This window comes from Phalacrocorax aristotelis, chromosome 26, assembly GCF_949628215.1.
Source record: "Phalacrocorax aristotelis chromosome 26, bGulAri2.1, whole genome shotgun sequence".
In the NCBI taxonomy this organism is placed as follows: Eukaryota; Metazoa; Chordata; class Aves; order Suliformes; family Phalacrocoracidae; genus Phalacrocorax; species Phalacrocorax aristotelis.
In genome coordinates this window covers 1569548-1585262 of record NC_134301.1, presented here as the reverse complement: position 1 = coordinate 1585262, position 15715 = coordinate 1569548, and the positions used below count along the sequence as shown (strand labels likewise).

The window sequence follows — 15715 nt, the reverse complement described above, 5'->3', positions numbered from 1 at the left end:
GTAAATCCAGGTTATGAGCAAGTGCAGGCACTCCAAAGTAATGAAATCTGCCTTGCTTTGTGGCGTATTGTTATTCTGCTGGTGTTTTCCACGAGACCCACACAGCCCAGAGAAAACATGCTGATCTCCTGTTAATGTTTTCTGATAACATTGCTCATCTTCTTTCAAGGCTATTTAACCAAAGGACAGGTATTCGTTCTCTGGATGAGTTACCTGCTATAGCATATTCTGTAAAGCAGCTGAGAATGTGACAGTTGATGGTTTGCGTTATGCGAACCCCAAACTGCCGTAGTCTATTTTGAGCTTCCAAAAACAACAGAAAAAAACCCAAACCCAAACCCCGTTGTGAACTTTTCCTTCGCAGACAGCGTGCTAGAGTTGGCTGTGGCCTTGCAAAACTTTTTTGTTCACTTTCTTAGGGCAAATGGTGATTGCTTTGAATGAGTCACGTTCCCTTTTCGGTCGTGCGACCTTTCTCGTAGGCTCGTCTGCCTGGGAAGCACCTTTCCGTTGAGTTTTGTTTAGTTTTGCAATGACGCTAATGCTTTCCCAAAGCCGAGCTTAGGGTCTCTCTGGCGCTCGGTGGTGCGGCGTCTTGGCGGTTCACATGCCGTGTTAATGGGAGGACCAGGGGGATTGTGCAATTACTGCTGGGGCGGTTTTAATGGGAGCTATTAGAAACTGGGGCTTCTGTGGAAGTACAGCCCTGTGCAGAGTCCAGGGAGAATTGGGTTTGTCTGTTCTGAAGCGCTTGAACCTCAAAATGCTAAGACGCTTTTTGCAGGGGAAGGTGTGGGGAGGGAATTGTGGCTTTTAATTAGATATTAAGTGATGTGCGCACACTTTGTTTCCCTGGCTGTAACCGTTGGATGTCAGGTTGCCAAACTATTCTGGCTGTGACGTGTTTGGGAGCTCTAACCGATCCCAGGGTACTCCCCCTGTCATCGCCCCCCCCTTCCCAGTTCTTCAGTGTATTTAATATCTTAATGCCTCTTGTGGGTCTCTCAATTGAAATGAAAGATAATTCTGCATCCCCAGGGCATGTCCTCTGAGACTGCGTGTGAATTCTGTGTCGCGTTTATTTTTCTGGTGCAGAAATGGGTCAGAAATCTCCAGGTAACTCTTGACATCTGGGGCTTTTTAAAAATACACCGTTAGGACTTCTCAGCTTTTTGGTCATTCTAGCACTAGTCTCATCTGAAGCATTTTCTCTCCACTTTCTCTCTTCCTCTTTTTTTTTTGCTTCTTTCTTTCTAGGCTGCTTTTTATCTTAAACTTCTTTGCCTGTGAAATTGTGCAAGTCATTTATAAAATGTATTAGCTGTATTTGAGCACTTAATGATGTGAGGACTTCAATCATACAACCTTAAAATCAGATTCAAACAAGCAATTAAGGCAAACAACAATGTATTTAAATTTAATCTCCCACAATCTCCCACAAATGACATATAAAGGTGGTTGCTTCCTCCTTTCGTTGTTCCAGACTGCTGCTTATGGGTAATTCTGACAATTCTTCATGTTAATATTGAAATGTTAGAATCCGGGTAATTCATACTGGTATGATTCATTGTGATCTAACCTGACCTCGTGCACAGTTTCCTAGAACGTCCTTCAATACCTGTTCAAACCAGAGCGTGTATTAAATAATGATGATCCAAGCTTGATTTAAAATATTTCCAGTGATGGAAAATTCACCACAGCCCTTGGTTAAGTTGTTCTAATAGTTAATTGCTCTCACTGGTAAGGAAAAATTATGCCTTATTTCCAGTCTAAACCTGTTTGGCTGCAGCTTCCAGGCTGTGGATCTTGTTAATTTTTGTTTGTTAGACACAAGATCTTTCCTATCAAATTTCTGATGTCGGTAGGTGTTTGCTGCTCCAGTCATCCCTTCACAGTGCTTCGGACTAACTAAATACACGGAGCTCCGAGCCTCTCCCTGTAAGTCCTAGTGTCTTACGTGCATTTTTTTTTGTCCTCTACTCCGTACATCAGCCTCAGGTTGAAGGTCTTTAAAAGCCTTTACGAATCCTGCTCACCGCTAACACGCAGCAGTACCGCTGTAGAAGCGCAGTGGTACCTGAGAGCCGTACAGACCGTCGCAGAAGGATCATCAGCTAAAATTAATGTTCGGTGAGCTGTTATTTTCCGGGGCAAGTGGAGTAAAATTGAATCGTTGCAAGGAGCTGGACAGGGTAGTGCAGCTGGTAGCTTTCAATATTAAAAATAAATCCGAATTTGAAGTTGGGGGGCTGGTGGTGGCCAGCAGCTGTCTGCAGGGCTCAACCTCTGAAGCACGTGCTGCATTGTTTCCCCAGCAGTTTGTGCTGCCTTTTGGCACTAAACCCTGACCCTTGACAAGCCACCGTGGATCACCCCATCAGAAATGGCTTCTTTGTGTGGACTCATGTTAAAGTGAAGCCTTAATGAGGGTCGGAGGTGGCTGCACCTATCTCGGTTCATTCCTGAAGATGGAGACGCTTGTCTTCAGACACAGGGGACAAAAAGGAGCAGTCGGCTCTGTGCGATCTGCTACAGAAACATCCTGACCTTCCCGCAGGTGCTGAGTGCTTACGGCTCCTGTCAGAGTCTGTACGATCCAGGGTTTTGAGCTTTCTGGAAGGTAATCTGGTTTTATTTCACCCAGGCACGCAAACGCATGCCCAAGTGGTGCTGTGTTATTGCTTACAGCTTTTTTTCCCCAGCTCAAAACCAAGCCAGGCTGTGGCTGGTGCTGGAGAGGGAGATTTCGTTGCAGGATTCAGCCTTCTTTTTCTGATTCTTTAAGACCTTTGGGTGCATTTTGCTTAGGAAAAAAGCCATTTGAATGGGAGAGTGTCGGTGGCTGTTGAGCCTTTTTGATCATTGGCATTAACGTTTTCAGGATGACGCTGGCCTCACTAGGTCCTTTCAGCACGGTGGCTCCAGCGTCTCCGTTCCTTTCTTTGATTTCTAAGCCTTTGATCCCATGCCCAGTCCATTGGCATGTTTTTATCCCTGCAGATTCCTGCTCTTTTGGGTATTCCCCTGTTTGAGGGGTGCACTCTGGTTTTGGTGGGTTGCTCCCGTGGGAACAGGCTGCTTTGGTCCTGAGCAAATTGGGATGGGCTTCTGGATTTCGCTGTCAGCTGGGGCAGCAGGCATGGGGACGAATCGCCCAGTCCTTTTCCGCTTGCTAAAATTAGTGATCTGCCTCTTGCAAACGCTGCCTTGAGACGTGCAGTAGCACGGGAGGTCACAGGAGAAGGAGAAGGGAGAGCACAGCCAAATTAATTTGAACAGGAGACTGGAGACAATTACTGTGAAGCCAGTGGTGATTTTCCCCTTTTTAGTTTAAAGAAAATAAAATTATTTTGCTTCCCAGTGTAATTTCTTTGAACCATTATCTGCTGCTTTCCCTCTGTAGCTGGTACCAGCCCTGGTTTTTATGCTGCATGCAGTTTTTTCCTCCTTTTCCTTCACTCTTTCTACATAGAAAAAGGCTGTAAAGTTAACTTTTCAGGGAAGTGAGGAGGGGAAGGAGGGAATGGCCACCGAAAATAGATGAGCAGATCTTGACGTACCCCCCCCCGCCCCGTATCACCACAGCTAGTGGGCTCTCGGTGGGTACGTAAACATGTTTTGGTTGCTAGGTCTTTAATGGTGGTTATTTTTGGATTCTGTGTGCGATCGCTACCCAACAGCGAGTCTGCTGTGACACAGCTGACTTCTAAATGTGCCGCATATACTGCTTTTAAAAAAGATTCTTCTCAAGGTCATTGATCTGGTTTCTTCTCGAAGAGGACAGGTGACACATTTTTCCCTGACCCCCTTCCCCCTGGCCCTCTCTGTGTAGAGGGAGAAGAGCTATTCCCCAGCAGGGACGTGCCCCCCTGCCCCACGCCACTGCTGAAGGAGGGGAGGGAGGTAGAGGCAGGCCCCTGCTTCCGAAATGTCTGCGGAAGACGTAGAGCTATGCCTCGAATAAGGCTTTCATTGAATCTGTTTAGTGAAACTCATCTGGGGGTGGTGTGCGCTGCTAATCATTATTAAAATCTTCTAATCCCATTTAAAACATACTGAGTGATGAAAGGCAGCCTTAGCGCAACGAAGTGTTAGCTGTAAACTTTAGTGTTGCCATTAAAGTTGAAAGGTATTAACTAAGTCTGTATAATGAGACAGCTCTGACTCATTAACACAAGGTAATTAAAACTTTGGCCGTCCTGTCTAAGGCATTTAGAGCAAAGGTCTGGAAGGAAGGCGGGGGCTTCGGATGCTCTGGTGCTGCTTCATTACCATGAGCTAGTGGTGGCAGAGGGAAGTCGCTCAACGTCTGCCTCTATAATCCTCCCGTATAAAACTGTGTTAAACCCTTCTCAGGGTGCCTGATGGCTGATTTGGGCAGGCAGGCTGGCAGCGTGACGTGTGGGTTGGTGGATAGACATGCCTCTCCTGCTCCTCTCCTGCAGGCTTCAGGAGCGCTGGATGCTTGAGGCTTTATGAAGTGTCATAACGGAGGCACATCTTTATTAATAAAACTGTTTTGTCCACTCCTGTTGCCCAAACTAATGGCGGGGCTGTAATATCGAATATATTCTACTGGGACCAAGACTTTCCTAGACTAGCCCCTGCCTCCCCACTCCACACCATTTCACTTTTTATAAGTGACACAAATCATCACTCAGGTCCTAATTTCAGCGCTACAGTTATACAGGCCATTTCCTCAAACAATCGTTTGCTTTTTAAACCCACCCTTAATTTAACAATTTATTCCCCTTAAACCCATGCCACTGAGGTGATGCTCGTGCAGTGTCCGAGAAACGCGAAGCCCAGAACTTTCACGAGGCCAGAAAATGATTTTTCTTCTTTGTGGTTTATTGTATCCTCTTATCTTGTCATATAATAGAAATAATGTTTATGGCATTGAGGCCTCAGCATCACTTGGCATTTAACCAACCTCAAAAGCAGTTTATTGCTTTGTATACTCTGCCGCCATGACCATTATCCCTTAAATCTCTATTGCTTTGTAATATACGAGGCAACAAATGGCTTCTGCGATTGGTTAAATGTGGAACTGAAGCTAAGGTGTGTTTTGTAGCTTGTATAATCCAAACGAATATAGATTATTCCTTTTATATGAGTGCTGGTGTAGAGGGAAAAAACGGCCCTCTTCTCTTTCCAAGAAGCGGCGAGCTCTCCTTGCCACGGCTCAAACTTTCAGGCGGCCCAGGACATGCACGGTGCCTCGGCCGCTGGGAGGTTTGCCGTGGGATTTCCAGCTGTGGAGTTACCGCTCTGGGCAGCCTGAGCTGCCATTTGTACCCGTGTTATCTTTACCCCAGTTTCAGGTAGGGACCAGCTCCGCCAGTGCGAGGAATGAGTCTTGTCCCTGTCTCTGCAGATCTGTCGGTGGCCGAACGTCCTCAGCAGATCGTTCAGGACAAGTTATTGTGATTAAAAGAGGCAAAATAGTATCGTGAAGCAAGTAGGTAGGTGTGTAGAGCAGCCCAGAGGTGAGAGGAAGGTGCCTGTGCCCATTTGCTTTACAACAAAACATCTTTCTTTTGCTATAATTTGAAAGGTTTGCTTTGTTACCCTCCTCCTCCCAGTTATGGGCTCAAGCACAAGGTAAGAAAATATTCCCTGTCTCAGAGCTACCAGGAGCCACCTTTACTCATATGAGAAAATCCAAAGGGATGTCTCAGCCCTGCTGGACCTCGCTGCCAGCCCTGGCTGGGACCACGCGTGCGCGGGACGCGAACGTGTTTGGTTTGAATGTGAGCAGATACAGAAAGAAATACTTGTGTGTGGATTTAACAGCCTCCTTAGGGTCTGCCTCTTGAGACTTCGTTCCTGAAGCTTGTGAAGGGAGGCCAGACAAGCTGCCTGAGAAATTCAGAGAGTTAAAAATCGAATCTTTGAGAACCCTCAGCCCAATTGGCTACCTGCTGTTAGAGCAAACAGGAATTTAAATGGTTATTAAGCAGAGTTATGACACCCGGTCCTCCAGTAGAAATTGTTACTGTCCTGGCACGGGAACTGAGTGGGACTGGACTTGGACGCAGGCACAGGGTGTTTTTCCTAAAGAATTCAGGCTCCTAACACCCACTGATTTAATGAGGTAGGAGCCGTTATGTCTTTGGAAACCTGAGCCTTATTAATCGGGAGAATGGCTTCTGTGGAGCAGGGTGGATAATGCCAATCACCGAGGCTGGATAGGGCTGGTGAGGGTGGCAAGCCAAGAGCGGGACTTGCAACTGGCCCCGTCTGGGGTTACGTGGCACGATCGACATCGGGTCTCAGCTCCTGGGGCGCCCTGGGTGACCCGGAGATCCCGATGCTGTGGGGCTCGGTGTGCGTCACTGGGGGACGCGAGCAAAGGGCTGGATCACACGGGAAGCAGTTCCCGTCCGCCTGCGAGCCCTTGCGGGTGGCCCCAGACGGTACAAAGACATCCCCTGCACAGCCGAAAGGGTGGCTCCCCGTTGGGGTCGAGCTGCGGCTGACGCCCCCCTCTACCAGTCAGGTATTAAAATGAAAAATTGTGGATGTTAATGATGGAGCGAGAATAAAATCCTTCTCTGAGCTTTTTGTTATGCTTGGGCACAGATACCCCTTGTCTGTAGTTAGCATGCAAAGTCACGTATGTGTTGTGTCCCTACTGCACCCAAGTGATTTGAAGAGCTGAGCCATAAACTAGAGTTTCTTTTCTGGTTTTTAAATTGAAGGAAACGTCTGAAGCTCTGTGGCGAGGAATTCCTAGCTGTATACGCCTGCTTGCTTCACATCTGCAGCTTTTTATTTGAAGCTGCCACAGCTGAAATAAAATTCTACAGAGAAACATCTTGGTTAAAGGTCTTCTATTATTTTCCAGGAATGCAGGTTTCCAGAGTTAATTATTTATTTCAGATTAAGGCCTTTACAGCTGCGGTACCTGTACATCAAGCACAAAATGGCAGATGCTACACAGATCTCCGAGCGTTTACAGTATGTAATGGGTCTGCGTAAAAGTACTGGTTGGTTATAGTAACTCTTTAGGTTGTTAGCATCAAAAGAAGTGAATTAATTTGACTTGTAACTCATGTATTGTCAGCAGAGTAAAATGATATCTCCCACCTCTTGCTGAAGGTATTTTTGGAGGTGGGGAGGAGAAAGCTAATTTTGAATAATAATAAGCTTGAGAAGGCATCTGAAACCAGTAAACGTTTATTTTTTACACTCCTATAACTTAAAAATGGCCAAACCAATTTAAACCAAATTGGATAATAAAAAATATTGCTCCTAGGCTGAGCCCCTGTATGCCAAGTTCCAGTCTAGAATGAATTTTTATGACCAAATTATAAACCCCCTAGAAATGAAGGTTTAAAATGGAAATGTTGACAGACCTTTAACTACAAAAGCACTATAATAGAACTTCTTTTTTTTATAAAATGGCTGTTTTAAAATATAATTAAGACTTAAATATTATTTAATAGCAGCATTTCCTGTAAGTTAAAATCTTTATCATTCCTATGGCTGGGATTCATTGCCAGTTCTGAGAATGCCAGCTCTGCTTTGCATTTGGAGCACGTGTGCAGTGCTGAACCGACACAGACACTTGTCTGTCAAATGGAAATGGGTCTGGACAGCTTTCCAAATTCCCCTTTTCTAAATAAGAGCCTGGATGCCAAAGGACATGCTGGACCCCTGCACGAATCCTGCGGCTCTGGGAAGAAACCGCCGCGTAAGCCTCTGCCAAAGACTCAACTTTTAATAACGCGATACGCCGGTGGTTCATTCTTTGCAGCAAAACATGTTTGCATCCCCTCCGGCTGATCAGGTATTAATTAGGAGTTGTGCTTTTAGCGAGACGGCTGCTTCGGTGTTCTCGGCACATGCCGACAGCCTTTCAGGCCGCTTTGGAAAGCTGTGGACTGAGCAGCCGGTCTGGCCGCGATGAATCTGGGAGCCCCTCGCGCCGCAGAGCGGCGGCTCGGAGAGCTGTCCTTTCAGGCAAAAGAAAAGGCTTTTCTTTTGCAAAGGCTTTGCGCAGGCTTCTCCCCCCTCCCGGAGGGGTGCGCTTGCTGTCGCAGCTCCGGACTGCGGTCCTCCCCGATGCCCTTTTTATTAGCCCTGGTGCAAGGCTATGGCCTGGTGCCATGGGGCAGGAGGGTGCTGCACAGCTGTCACACCCCACCCAGCGTGGGGCTTGGTTTTCATCCCTGCCCCCTTTCTTGGACTTGCTAATTCCTCTCTTCTGCTGCCTTTCTTCCCCTGCCATGTGAAATGCTGCTGTTTAAAAATAACGCCTGGATAGTCGCTGCAGTGCCACAGATCTAGGGATTGCTGCAACACTTGGTTCCTGTACAGTCGCGTGGCTGGCTCGAAAGTGGAACTAGCAGTGGGAGAGCCACAGTTACGGCCCCGCGTCCTCTCTCTTTTCCTGCTGGTTTTCTTGCTCTCCGCTGTCCTTCTGCAGGTGAATAAGCTTGCTGGCTTTAACCCTGCTGCCAAATGACAGCCCTTCTTACCAGGGGTGCTGATAGCGGGAGGCAGAGACCTGTGAGATCTTCACCTTAACCTGTTCGGGTGATATGTTTTATATAGGGTTTTTATTCTTTTTTATTTTAAAAGTCTTAATCAGAAGACAACACCACGTAACCTGGAAATTAGGAATGTTCGAAGGTGAAACTCTGCGATGCTACAAGCACACTTGTACGTGCACACGCTGTTGCCCGTCCTCGTCCTCCTCCTCCTCCTTTCTTGTGGGAGCTGCAGGAGTTGCTCTCTCTTCTGCAGCCACGTGTGAAGGGCTGGGTGTATAAGAGCAGCTTTTTCCCTCCTACGCAGGGACAGCCACAAGCTGGGACGTCCACCCCTAGGGCCATTCTAGGAGGGGGCTGTTTTAAAGGGCAGGCAGTGAAGCAAAATTTGCCTGGAAACTGTTACTATACGTGTTTTCAGCTGTTGCAGTGTCCTCTTCCTGGGTGTACTGCGTGTGCAGCACTAGAATTTCACTGGCAAAAGGTCTCTGGAAGCCGCAGGGGACGTGCTTGATAAGGCTCTGCTGCATATTTCACTAGAAACCACCCCGCTCTGCTTGATGAAATATATCTGTGGGGTTTTTTGTGTGAAGTGATTGCTTACTAGCACAAATTGGTTTAGTGTGTTACGTAGAAAAGTAACTTCAACTCGTGTTAGTTCCTTTCTAGTTCGTATTCTCTCAGAAGCACCTGGCCTGTGACTTTGGCTTCTTGCTCTGGAGATGCAGCGAGGTATGGCCGTAGCTTTTACGTTCCTGTTCTGGTGAATGCCTGTTCTAGAACAAGCCCTTGTTAGGATTTCTTAGCCACATTGGCTGCTGCGGCAATTAAAATGAAGAAATAGCACCTCTGGATTTGAAGAAATAGCTGCTTGGGTTTTCCCTCTATCGTCTTAGAGACGCTGTGCCTAGGCTGCAAAATGCCTAATAACGCCTTAAAATATGCAGAAGCCAGCTTTAATGCAGGTCCTGTCAAAGAAAACGCTATCGGAGGATGAGCAGTGCCGCAAAGCATTGGCTCGCCGTCCGCTGCCGCCGTATCAGGCACGCTTTCCAATTGCTTCATTAGCATACTTGTTCATTTTGGCGTAAAAATGGAGTATATGAGGCGGCACACAACCAGTAAACCTATTTCATGTGGCAATAGAATAGCCAGTAATGGATCTAATTGCCCTTTTGGAGCACCTCTTGTCCCAAAGGATTCTTCAACCGGTCACAAATCACATCAGAAATGCACCTACCGCTGAGCAGCGGCGCTGGGGAAGGTGCGTTTCTGGTCTCCCGCGCAAAGGGAGCCCCTCCTGCCAGCGAGACGGGGGCTGAGAGCTCGAAGGCAGCCGCACGGTTTTCTTCGGAGCCGCTTAAAACTTTGTTTAACCTTCCTCGTTTCAGAGGAAGGGCGCTGAGCAGCGCTGCGGGGCGTCAAGCCTTATTTCCAGGGAAAGCTGGACTGTCAAGCCATCTGCTTTTCGATGGGTGACTTGCAGACTCAGCAGCTATAAATATATAGAGATAGAGCGCACGCCAAGATATGTTCCTATATAAAGTCATATATGTATATCTACATATATATTTATATGAATATGAGCATATCCTGGCTTTGTACGCCTCTTTATTGGGGCTGTTTGATGCCACATACTTGAGGGCAGCAGGAAGGCAAGTCAGCAGCGGTCATTACTCTGGGTGTCGATGTAAGAGAGCATCCTCTGCTTGAAAGGTGGCCCCTGCAGGGTGCCGGGGGGTGCCAGGTTTGCAGGGTAGCCATTGCTACGCGTGCTTTGCTCGGGGCTTGCTTTTTCAGAGAGGGCATTGCCGTTCTCGCCTCCCCTCTCGCAGGGCGCGCAGGAGCCCCCGTGCGCATCGCACACCTGCAGCACCCCTCGGTCGCGCCGCTCGCAGGCCAGCAAAGCCTGTCGAGCCGGGGCTGGAGTTTCTCAGAAACTGCCAGGTTTCTAATGATTTAAATTTCTGTTTTGGTTGGTTTTTTGGTTGTTTCAGTTTTTTTTTTTTTTTTTTTTTAACTGAGCCATATCCTCGTTGTTCCCAGTTATGGGATGGTTTCCACTTTCTGCAGCAGCGGGGAATGAGGAGGGAGGGTTTCCCCTTTCTTGGGAACATGATCAGGGCTGCAAAAATACCCACAAAGGAACATGGCCGTGCACTTGCAGGGAATGGTTTCTTCTCTTTTTGATTTAAGGGAGTTTCACAGCCACGGAGCTTCTGCTTGGAACGAACTAATCTCAACCCAGTCCTTACCTAAAGCTCTTGCTCTATATCAAAAATGCAAACTGCGTGTGCTGCTAGCACAGAGCCATAAATTGAGCCAGGCTCTTTTATTAACTTGAAATTAGACTGATCTAAAAGCTTGCTTGTGGTCTTGAGCTTAATAGGAGCAGAAAGCTGCCGGTGGCTGCACGCTCTTGCAGCCGCATGTGAACCTGTGAGTGTTGCTATGTTGACTGTGGCTTGTGAGTTTAACCTCATGTGATCTTATCTCAAGAACTGCAAAACCTGTTTTTCATCCGTGCTGTATGGCAAACGAGAAATAGGGCACGGGGTTTGGAGGTTTTGGAGGGAGGAGGGTTGGTTAAGAAACGGGATAGAGATCTTAAGGTACAGTCAAAGGCACCTTACGCTTGGTATTGAGCTTTTCCTGCCTCTTTTGAGCTCTGGGTTTTTTCTTGGCCAGCAAAATACTTCCTTATGTTAAAACCAGTCTTTTGAAGACAAGGCTGTTTGGTTTTGTGGGATTCTTTTGTTGTTGTTGCTAATCTCTGAGAAAATTAAGAATGCTTTGTATTTTATTGCATGAGCAGATAACTTATTCCCCAAGTGCGGATGCAGCACATAGCTTTGACAAAGGCCTCGATATCATGCCGTCATGGATACGTTTAATTTACAAATAGGTGCCTGAGTCTGCAGGAGTTTTCTGTAAATTCCTTGCATAAAATCCAGGCAAGTTGTCACTTACGGACAAAAAGCGAGTAGGGGGGACTCTGCCTGGGATTTCCATCTCTTTCCCCAGCAAAAACCATGCTGAGGATGCTGCGCTGGGTCGCAAGGAGAAAGACAGGCGTGTTTTCCTTATGCTCCTTAAACCCCGGACGGAGTTATTAGTAACCAACAAGCCTGTGACCTGGTTTTATTTCAAAATCTAAATAACCGGGGGATTTTTTTTCTTTCATGAGCCCGCTTCCCCTGTTCAGTTCTCTAATCCCTGATAAACACAACTGAGCTTTGCAAAGACAGGACGAGGCAGCTAGAGATGGCTCCTAGTAATTGGAAAGGCAGCTAAGATCCTCTCTTTTTCTCCCAAGGATGCTCGCCGGGCTTTGTTGGATGGCGGAGGCCGCTCCGCCCCTCTGCGGCAGCCGGGCCGGCGGCTGCTGGCGCAGAGCAGCGCGTCGGGCACTCGATGCGGCTCTCCGTGGCGGCGGCGGTAGCGGTGATGCTGGAGCACAGGCGAGCAGGAGGTGCCGTGTCCTTATGCACTTGGTGGGGAGAAACCCCCCGCGGCATCTCATTGCTGGAGAGCAGGGTGGAAAAAACCCTTTAAACCGTAATATTTTGGGTCCTTTCTAGAGATTTCATGTGAGATCTGAGAATGAAAGCAGAGCTATTCATAGGAGTGATTTCTACTCATGCCTTTTTTTAAGCTTCAGGGGGTTTTGGCTAACATTTCTCTCCCCTCGGTGGTTGCTGCTTTGCATGAGAACCTTCCTCAAAGAGTCAGTTCTTGGGTCGAGGTGTAAAAGCTCACAATAAATACATTTACTTCTAGTAGCTCTTTTGACACGGGTGGAACTGTGAGATTTGTAAAGGCCTGATGGATTCGCTGGGCGTTATCCTGCCGCTGGGGGATTGCGATGCTGTAGCTGCACAAAGGACTGGCATGTGGAAAGAAAAAAAGCACCTTTTGGGCTTTTTCTCCTCTGTGCATAAAGAAGAGGGCACGTGGCCGATCTGCAGAAATCCCCTTTGTGTACAGAAGGTAGCAAGCGGGGATTTTTAGCTCTTTGCCATGGTTCACCCCTTCCCTGGGTTAGTGGTGCTGTCTGGAGGAATTTAGGCTAAAGCAGGTCCTGGGTGTGTTGGCAGAAGAGCGAAGGTCCGTGCAGGAGAGGCTGAGCTGTCAGCTTGGTAACATCCCCGCCGTTCTTAAAAGATCCCCTGCAAATCTCCTGCCGTGGTAAATCTCGGGAGGAGCGTGGCATCGTGTTTATTTAACACCTGCTTAATGATGCAAGCTGAGAAACTGCACCGCTACTTTCCAAGCACTTGTACCAGCTGTTTTGCTCAAATAATTTTTTTATATGCCGGATTAAAACAATAAAAACATTAAAGTCCTAAAATTCCCCCTGAGAGTAAACATCTAGACAATAAAGAATTGTGTGTGTGTAGGGGATGGGGTGGGAGAGTTTTGCAGCAGTGCAAAACAAGCTATAAATTAATCTCAGCAATAAAGCCTGCTAAATTAAACCATTTCATAAAATGAAGTTCTTGCAAAATGTCGAATCAGTCTGTCTTTGGGGCGATTAAAGATTTTTGGCTTCTTAACTTCTTCAGGTTATTTATAAATGGTTAATGTGTCTTGTAGCTGTGTCAGTCGCTGCTTTTAGGCAGAGGAGCGGGGTTTATTTTGGGGGATAGACAGGGTTTTATGGTCACTAGAATAATTGACAGGAATTCAAAGCATCACCTGTCATGTTTATCTGCTTAAACCCCCTTAATGTGGGCTTCAGACTGGGAGACAAGCGGTTCAGTCTCAAAAAAGCTCATTTACAAGAATAAATATTCAAAGGACTGGATTTTAAGCAATCCAAGCTAGACTTAAAAGCGAGGAGCAGAGCATTCCACTGATGTCTTGCTCGTGTGTATCTTGCTGGCTCTTTTCTTTGCTTTTTCTGTTGCGAGGCTCGTGCCTTCCCCGCTGCTTCTGCCACCCCAGACACCTGCAAAAGTCACAGTGTTACCAGACACTTGCAGCGCTGAAGATAAAGGTGTGAGCTCTTCGTGGCACAGCATCGCTGTCGACATCTTGATAGTGGCTTCTGCACTTGTAAAATCTGCTAATTCACCTACTCGCTGGGGTATTAACGCAAGCTTTTGTTTCTGTGGCTGGGGGAGGTGTTCCCTGCACACGTTTTAGGTATTAAAAGCAATTTGCGATTGCTGTGTTAGCTTGTCTCCCTTTTAAGAGGCTTGTGTGATGTTTGCTATAAACCTCAAACATTTGTAAGCTTTAGAAGAAAATTTAAATGCATTTTGCTTTGACTGCATGTGAGATTTTATTATCTGCAGCCCATAACGTAGGCAGAAAAATTGTTAAGACCCTAAGGATGCGAGTAAAGCGATTTTGGTGACCTCAGCTGTATATTTCTACATCGCTGAATCATCACCCAGTTGGCACCTCAGCGGGGGTAATCTCTGCTTGGGAGGCTGGGAGCGCAGACGGGGCTGGGGAGGAGGGCTGTAGATCAAACAATGTGGGGAAAAGCTTATGGGAAAGCTGCTTGTGTTATGTTTGGCTCTATCTCGTCTGATTTTTCTTGCACTTAAGAGTTTATCCACTTAATTTTTATTAAGGGCTGCAGGTGGAAAGTAATGTTAAAAGGGTTTACCGTTAGCCAGGAGCAGCTAAGGAGGCAATTAGAAGCGAGCGGGAGCCCTGGGCTGGTGCAAATTGCAGCTGGGGAGTCCGCTTCAGACGCAGAAAGGCTTTTGCTGGGGATTTTGTCGGGTCACTAAGTATACAGACAAGTGCCGGAGAGCTGGGAGCACGTTAATGCGCTCCTCAAATGTAATCCTGTTGTGTAGACAGCTGAAACCTCCCGTAATGGCAGGGGTTGCGAGGCATTTGGAAACGAATGCGGGAAGAGCAAGGAGATTTGCTTCCCCGTAAGCCTGACCTGACTTGCTGGGGAAAACTTGGCACCTTTTGAAAGGCGGTGCGGTTGTGTAATGATTGCAGATGATTTGGGGGGGGTGTGGGGAAAAAAAAAGGATCCAGATCTTCAGTACGGGAGATCTCCCGGCACTCTGGGTGCGGGATGGAGTCAGGCAAAGAGCTTGGAGTTAGACCCCTCTGCAATAGTCTGCTCTGAGAAGTCATAAATCTCAAGGGAAGAGGGTCACTGAGAACCTCATCAGGGTGGGAGCAGCAGCGCCGCGTTAATATGCCCATAAATCTACCTGTTACGATAAAACAGGTGGCTCTTCCAAGAGGCAAAAATAGTCAAACGCCCGGAATTTTTTTTTTCTGCTGCTGCCTAACTCCTTTTAAAAGCTTAATTATCGCGGTGCGCTGACATCTGACAACTTATCATGGGGAATCATGGCCTATCTAAAATGCAGGACTTAGTTTTGTGTCTGTGCCTGGAAAGCAGGGGCAGAAAAAGGATGAAGGGGCTCTGCAGGTCGGCCAAAATCTCTGGGAGAAAGGTGCGGAGGAGAACAAAGGATGCGTTTCTGTAAGCGGTGTTGGTGAGATTGGTGCTGGAAAGCTCCTTGGAATAACGAAGATGAAGGGAGCTACAGAATGGGTTAGTCGTGGGGGGAAATCATGCCCTCGGATAAGATCTGGGAGCTCTGTGGTTATGGATGGATGGAAGGGATGTGAGGGCAGGACCGGCTGCAGCCTGATGGGAGTCGCTGCGGGGGTTTGGTGAATTCCTCGCTCTCTGCTTTCACATCTTGCACTGGGACATACGTGGAAATCGGAGGTGGCCGAAGCTGTCTCTGCTGAGCTTCTGCAGAGCGCTCGTACCTCTCAGCATAGGCGAAGGGGGCCAAACCCCTCTGGTTTCTACAGCTTGTTTCCAAAAAGCCCCAGTCTCTTCTCAAGGCGACCAAGAATCCATAAACCTCAATTTGCCTCCTGCATTTTGTCCCTCTCCACTCGATGATACCCCATCTACCACCCTCAATAACTACCCTTCCTGTTCTTAGGCTGCGTGAGTGTATTTAAGTCATGCGCATGCACCTCTGGTTACGTGGCTCTACATTTCCTTACAGGTTGTGTCCTCTAACTAGCGAGCGCCAACATTACAGGGGAAAAAAACCCAAGCCTCTAAGCCACTTGAATTCTGTCTTCATTTGACATGATGCCCTCTCCAGACTGTTGCTGTTGGAGCTTCCGCAGGAGAGGTCCTAGCTCAGGTCCACAAAACCCACCCCTTTTCTCAGGCACTAAAGCCTGGAAGGAGAGGCTCGCACACC

General features: G+C 47.5%; 1 protein-coding gene across 4 annotated transcripts in view; it reads left to right on the top strand.

Annotated features, from left to right (window-relative positions):
• Nucleotides 1-15715, top strand: part of LOC142048760 (cyclic AMP-dependent transcription factor ATF-7) — a 70096-nt gene that overhangs the window by 21448 nt on the left and 32933 nt on the right. The gene's annotated exons all lie outside the window — the stretch shown is intronic.